General features: G+C 44.9%; 1 protein-coding gene across 2 annotated transcripts in view; it reads right to left on the bottom strand.

Moving 5' to 3' along the window:
• LOC111872553 overlaps positions 1-7,644 on the bottom strand; it is a 192,711-nt gene that overhangs the window by 134,811 nt on the left and 50,256 nt on the right. For both annotated transcript variants that reach the window (XM_023866586.2, XM_023866587.2), the window contains exon 2: positions 5,099-5,157. The gene's annotated coding sequence lies outside the window, so the exon portion shown is untranslated. The remainder of the gene's footprint in view (positions 1-5,098; positions 5,158-7,644) is intronic.

Here is a 7,644-nt window from a genome sequence, read left to right as displayed (position 1 = left end):
TCTGCACTGGATGGGGGTGAGTGGTTAGCTTTATGCCCCGATCCCTTCACCCCTAGGGAAAGAGCCCCCCGTTTTGGTTCAGCAAGAGAGGTTAGGTGGGCCCCATATCGGGTCTGGACACCGTGCTGAAGAGAAAACTCTTGCCTCTGCCAGGAATCAAACCTCGACCGTCGGCCACTTAGCCTGTCGCTGTGCAGACTGTTGGTTAATGCATTTTTAGGAACTGGTGAGTGTCTGTTCTCATAGAAGGCATATAAATGTAATATCTGGGCAAAATTAAGAGTTCATTTTAATATTAATGTTATATATATAGTCTTCATTGAGCTGTAAGTGATTAGCTTACAGCAATAGTCTCTTTAAATAGTGCTCTTCAATTCTGGTGCAGTTTGGAACTGAAAGCGGTAAAGAGCCACGTTTAATGCCAGTCAAAATATAGGCTACTAATTAGTGTCCCACACCACACGTTGAAAACCACATTATCGTACGGAAGAATGCTACCTAGAAAGTCAGTTAAGCAACAGTGCTGAAAGTGGCTTCTGGAAGGTAAGTAGATCGAATGTACTCCGAGATCAGCCAAATCGATTGTAAGTGTTGGCGGTTTTCCTCAGTCGCCTCTGAAGTCAAGAATGGTGGAGCTGCACCTTCATTACTCGATACGTCCTAATTAATTAAGTACAGGGATAATTTTGTCTTTTAGTCCTCTACGTAAGCTCCGACAGTGAAGGTACAAGCCAGGCATCTGCCTCCCTCCCTTGATTAAAGAAATCAGAATTGAAGGAAAGGCATACAAAATATTAATAACAGCAAGAACTTCTGGGAAGAACTAATCCCGTACTCCCCATTTACTGTAATTTCCATATCTGATACGATAAACACAAAGCACTAGTACATATGCGTAATGAGGTCAATAAAACGGTACAGTTTGGGAGGTATCGGTGTTGGTATTACTGATCTGAGTGATTTACGAAGCACACCGTTGAGATGCCCTCAGATGGTATGATATACATACCAGGTTTCATGAAGATTGGTATAGGTTTTGCTTCAGAAATTTGAGAGGTCGTAATGTTGGTATTACTGATCTAAAGTATTTATGAAGTGGATCGTTGAGATGGGCTCAGGTGTCTAGATACACCAAATTTCATAACTATTGGTTCAGCCAATTCAAAACATAGTGGGGATATATACATACAGACACAGCAGGATAATCTCATAAGTCAAATTTTATTTTTTTTAAATAAGGGAAATATGGTGAAAAATATTATTTAGGCCATTCAAAATGATTGAGACAAGCCTGATTAAAATACGACGCATAACGGAAATGTGACAGTTTCAGGAATGGTCGACGTAGTCTCCCTGTAGTTATGCATCGACGCCATCGTTGTGGAAACTCATGTTGTCCTCATGGGACCAGTCTTTTGGCCTAGTGCGACACCACTGGTGCACAGCACCATGCAGAATGTCTTGCCTCTTAAAAGCTCCTCCACTTTGTCGAAGAGATCGTAATCTGAGGGAGGCTTGCCGCTTGAACTGTGCACTGCCATCTTTTGGCGTTCTGTACAACTAACACATACTCTACCGATTACCATCGTCAGCTACAAAATTCTTGTCACCACTTCCGAATAATGCTCTTTGTCTCAATCACTGTTGAATTGGGAGGACCGTGTAACCAAGTTAATCCATTTGAGCCCATGTCTCTTTGGAGCAGTGTGGGCGAACTTTGTCTTGCAACAAGAACATTTCTTGGTCCACATGCCCTTCCTCTGCTGCTGAACTCTGCGGCGCAGACGGGTAACAATGTCACAGTAGGTGTTGCTGTTGACTGTCGCGCCCTGAGGAAGGAAGTCGATGTTCAGGATTCCTTGTGTGGTCCAAATGATCGATGCTAGTTGTTTTCCATGTGTCAGCGCTGGTCGGGCCTTTTTCGGAGGACTGTCGTAATGTCTCGATTGCTTGGACTGTTGTTTCTTCTGGGGTATGGCATAGCTGAACCACGACTCATCACCAGTCAACAGACAAGCAAAAAATTCCGCTGGATCAGCATCATTAAGTGCAAGCTCTCAGTCCGAGCGTGTTTCTGTTGCTGCGCCAGGTTGTGGGGAACCCATTGTGGACACAGCTTCGTCAGTTACAGATCGTCTCGAATAATCGAGTGAACTGCCGCTAGACACAAACCCGTCTCTTCCTGCATTTGCTCTACGGTCACATTTCTGTTTTGCATGAAGAGAAACTCGATGGCCTGTAGTTCGCAAGTGAACTATACCACCGAGCGATCGGCGCTTGTCGGCGAAGTTAGTGCCAACTTTAGCAGATGGGGGGTGTCGCGTGGTCAGCGCAACGGATCCCCATGGCCGTTAATCTCGGTTTTCTACACCAGAGCCGCTATTTCCTTGAAATGACTCCTCAGTTATCCTCACGAGGCTGAGTGGACCCCGTTCCAGACCCACTACTTCTCAGAAAATCTGGTAGAACCAGGCATCGACCCTGGGACCTCTGGATCTATAGCCAGGAACTGTGACCACTAGACCACAGAGACATGATCAGCTCGGAAATTCACTGAATCATGTTCGAAGTGCAGTGACGTTCTCGGCCGCCCGCTGCTTACTCGCTTCACTGCCCTTTCGTTCCCGTCCAGATATTACGTGGTGATCTTTTGTCAGAATCATTTTACTTTTTTACGACAATTTTGTAGGAATTTTTCTGCCATGCATACTACATGTCGCACCCGTCACATCCTACGTCATTTGATGATGCTAATAATATTTCATTACGTGTGCAAATCCTGACGCTCCTCATTATGCAGTTTCCTGCAACCTCCTGTCAATTCCACCCAGATGTTCTCCCCAGAACCCTGTTTTGTAACACCCTTAACGAGAGCGGCGCAGTTGCGTGCAAAAGGTCATTCGAAATCATGGTTTTGAATATTTTCATTCTTCATTTTTGAAGAATTTTGTCGTTAGGGACGTAACGCTAAACGGTCCGGTAAAAGTCAACCGCCGTTTCGGAGGAATATACCGCCTCCGTCGTCATGCTCGAGGAGTATGTCAAGAAAACGGAAAGCCAAAAGATTGCCATCCGAATGGTAGCAAGCATTCCTCCAATTTAATATACTCTTCACTTCTTCAGAACTGAAATTTTTATGTTATTTTGTTACTGTCGTTCCCAAATATCTGAATTTCGCTGTGCTTTCGAAGCTTATTAGGTGACCATGTTATCAACTATTATTAAAAATTAAAGGTAAACCTAACCCTGTAACATGCCTTGGAGGCCCATACGGATGTGAGATGTCGAGGCTCCCACATTTTCTAGACAGACGGCTCACAGGTGGCGGTGAGGTTGTCGGCCTTATGTACAGGCCACCTTTTTTTTTTCCTTCCTTGGCACTACAGCCCCAGTGGGCCTAGGCCTACCTCCATGAACTTTCTCCGTTCACTTCGGTTTTTCTAGATCTTACACATTCGGTAGGACTCCTTGGGCGGGTGATCAGCTCGTCGCTAGGCCTCTACCTGTACACAAACACAGAAAAACGCACACACACAAACTAAACATCCATGCCCTGAGTGGGATTCGAACCCACGATCCCGGTTTCTAAGCGAGCAAAGAGAGTACATGCCTTAGACCGCTCGGCTACCGTGACCAGCACCGGCCACCGTTTACCCCCCGCCCCAAAATCCCTGGTGCTCATTTCTGTTAGAGGCTGAGTCGAACCCAGGACCCTAGTGCGGCTGGAAGGATTAGATTATTTGAGAGACCAGTAACCTCATCGGGACTCGAACCCGGGACCTTCCGGCTTGTAACACCAACCAACTACGCTACCACTTGCCCCTTATCAACGATTCTTACATGATGTAATCCCACCCCACTAGCAATAAAAAAATGGTAGGGTGCGGTTGTGTTTCAGATCTGTACTTTGTACGATGCGGTACTGTGTGACAAGAACCTAAGTAGTTGTACCTTCAAGACTGTCCCTACGAAATGAACCGTAACTCTTTCAATGATTGTTGTTCGACTAACATATTTAATACACTCTATTTGCCTATTCGCCGGTCACGGTAGCCGAGCGGTCTAAGGCATGCACTGTCTTCGCTCGCTCGGAAGCCGGGATCCTGGGTTCGAATCCCACTCAGGGCATGGATGTTTGGTGTTTGTGTGTGTGTGTGTGCGTTTTTCTGTTTGTGTACAGATAGACGCTTTGCGACGAGCTGATCACCCGCCTAAGGAGTCCTACCGAATGTCTTAAGATCTAATAAACCGAAGTGAAAGGGAGAGTTTCATGAAGGTAGGCCAAGGCCTAAATTGGGTCTGCAACGGCAAAGGAAAGAAAAATGCCAATTCAACACAAAGGAATCCACAAAGTCGAAGCTGTAATTTAGCTGTAAGTTTTTTTTCCTGTACTTAAATTAGTCAAGCACTATGCCATGAAGATATAAGGGGAAATGGAGGTTAGCTCCAACTTTCCTGACCTCCGCATGAGATGGAAGTGAGTGGTCAGCTACACGCCCCTTGCCACTTTACCTTCGGGGGAAGCAGCCCTAATTGTGTAGGAGGTTGGGTGGGCCACAGAGCCGGTCTGGACGTTGTGGAGAAGAGAAGAGTCTCTTTCCTCTGCCGGGAATCGAATCCTGACCGACTAGCACGCAGCCCGTAGCTATACCGACTCCTGTCAAGGTCCGGATGAGAAATAAAATCCCAGGATAAAGCCCAAAGGTATGTGCTGTCCAACGGGGCTGCATCTTGTGTAAAAAAAAATGCAGACTACACACCTTTTCTTATCTTTTGACTATTCTGTGTGTAAGAACCAACCGTTCTCAAGCTTGTTTTCTTTTTTCTTTTTTTCAAATTATTCAGTTTCGTAATCGTTTTTTACACAGTTGGTAGGGCTTCTTAGAAGAGTGATCAGCCCGTCGCAAGCCCTCTACCTAAACACAGGAAAACAAAATAAACACAGACCAGACATCCATGCCTCAACTGGGATTCGAACCTACAATCCCAGCGTCCGAGCGAGCGATGACAGTTCATCCCGTAGACCGCGCGGCTACTGTGAGCGGCTAGCAAGCTTGTACCAACAAATAAATAAAACAAGCGTTAACGCCGTACTTACCATTCCGTTAAGTGCGGGACAGCCAATAGTGTTTCGAGTATCAGGTATTGCGACTGGACCTGTAGACAAAACGAATATTCAATTAGCGTATTTCTAACGAACATGAAAGTCGAAGTATTCCATCAATAACAGCCACGGAACACTGTATATTTATTTAAAAATCCTGAGTCTACCGTATAACAGAGTTGTCTGTTTTCAACAGCACAATACACACTGAAGATAATAAACGTCACTATTCTTATCAGAAACTTATCTTCAGACTTAAGCGTAATCTTATTGTGTACTAGCACTAGGTGGCCCTTTAATCATAACAACTCTTAGCTTGCACAACACACGAATCACGCACTGCTGTCGTGACACAGTGCAGACCGTAATCTCCAAGCACGACGAGCTCATCTTATCTTCGACACGACGCTATTCATCAATGTTGTCGCCATTGCATACTTGATCTGTTTCAAGGACACTGCCTCTATCCTTTGGTCTGTAAATATGACGAAAGAATTTAATTTAAGATACGGAGTTTTCACGACGACTGGATACACAAAAATCTTCTATGAGAGTCAGTCATATCAAAGATAAGAAACCAGCGCTTCCGAGATCTGCCCTGTTACCACTCATCGCTGACTTCAAATATGTGTTAGCAACCAGCGCTTCTGAGATCTGCTCTGTGTCACTTCTAAGATGAGTTAGAAATCGGGCCTTCTGAGATCTGCTCTGTATCACTCATCAGAGACTTCTAAGATGAGTTATAAACCAGTGCTTCTGAGATCTGCTCCGTGTCACTTCTAAGATGAGTTAGAAACCAGGGCTTCTGAGATCTGCGCTGAATCACTTATCAGGGACTTCAAACATGAGTTAGAAATCAGCACTTCTGAGACCCGTCCTGTTATCACTCATCACTGACTTCAAAGATGAGTTAGAAACCAGGGCTTCTGAGATCTGCGCTGGATCACTCATGAGGGACTTCAAACATGAGTTAGAAATCAGCGCTTCTGAGACCCGCCCTGTTATCACTCATCACTAACTTCAAAGATGAGATAGAAACCAGTGCTTCTGAGATCTGCTCTGTATCACTCATCACTTACTTCTAAGATGAATTAGAAACCAGCGCTTCTGAGATCTGCTCTGTGTCACTTCTAAGATGAGTTAGAAACCAGCGCTTCTGAGATCTGCTCTGTATCACTCATCAGGGACTTCAAAGATAAGAAACTAGAGATTCGGAGACCTGCATAATGCAACAGAGACTTCAAACAAAGATGAGTTACAAATCATGGTTTCGGAGACCCGATCTGTCTCCATAATAAGCGACGTCGAACTTGGGTTTAAAAAAAACTCTGTCAGAGGCCTGTTCCAGCACCATCCGCAGGAATGCCGAGATAAAAACCAAACTCTTCGAGGCCTGCCCTGTCTTCACAATCACAGGCGTCAAAACATAGTTCAAAACCAAAGTTTCGGGAGCCTACTCTGTTTCAGACATTAGGGACGTTAAAGTGGAGTTAAAACCCAGCGTTTCGAAGACACTGTTATACAGAGTGTCCCAGGAGGAATGTGCCAAACTTCGGGAGGGGGGTCGTTATGTTAAAGTATGCCGATGTTATGGCGCAAGGGTTATGTACAAGTAGATATAGTTTTTGGGGTAAATTTGGAGTAGGTGTATCTAGACTTTAAGATTAAGAAATAGAAAAAATGAAACGTACCAGGAAGCTTGGGTTTGCAAAGAACTGTAACAGGCAATAGCTTAGTAATAAGAATGCTAGCACGGCAGCGTAATAACGCTGACATTGAGGAAGAAGCTATATGAAGTAGGTCATAAACACTATGGCAGGAGGAAAACGCTGAGTCGGAGAGGGCGGTAGACCTGAAAGAGCCAACCCGATTTCGATAAACAGCCAATGAGTGGGCCACACCAACCCAAAATCACGTCAGAATGGGCGGGCCAATACACCCCGGAACCCCGCGAGTCAGCAAAAAGAGGGTACATAAACTATAGAGGAATCAATCGAAAAACTTTTGACTTTTGAATATTATTAATTGATACAGAGTTCAGCCGAAGGCTATCGCCGAGAGGGTGATGGCGAGCGCCTGTTTCCTCAGCTCACGTAAGGAGACTTACCTCATATAAGCCATGAACATTAAGTGTGATATTATTATAGTGCAAAACCCAGGAAGAGAAAGTGAAAACANTAAATGGACTAAGTTACAGAGAAAGCGAGACAGAGGGGGGATACCCCAGAGCAGGGTGACAGGATGGAACTAATGTGTGTACTATAGGGTCATAATCAAATGTAATGTGAACCGACAAACGTCGGCAAAGTGTGTATATATTATGTATATAGCGACATAGGTGAATAGAGTAGGATAGGAATGCGCTGTGATATTAATTAAACCTAGCATTCCCTCAAGTGTTATCCTCTTCCCTGCCGACTCCATTCAGCACCTCCCGAAGCTTCAGAGACATGCGAGTTAAAGCCAGGACCAGTGACGTCACCGATCGATAACTTTACCGCAGTTTATCTTGACATAACAAGATGGTGGCAGCATATTAA

Source organism: Cryptotermes secundus, unplaced genomic scaffold, assembly GCF_002891405.2.
Source record: "Cryptotermes secundus unplaced genomic scaffold, Csec_1.0 scaffold871, whole genome shotgun sequence".
Lineage (NCBI taxonomy): Eukaryota > Metazoa > Arthropoda > Insecta > Blattodea > Kalotermitidae > Cryptotermes > Cryptotermes secundus.
The sequence above is the reverse complement of the archived record's forward strand: the minus strand, read 5'-3'. Positions and strand labels throughout refer to the sequence as shown.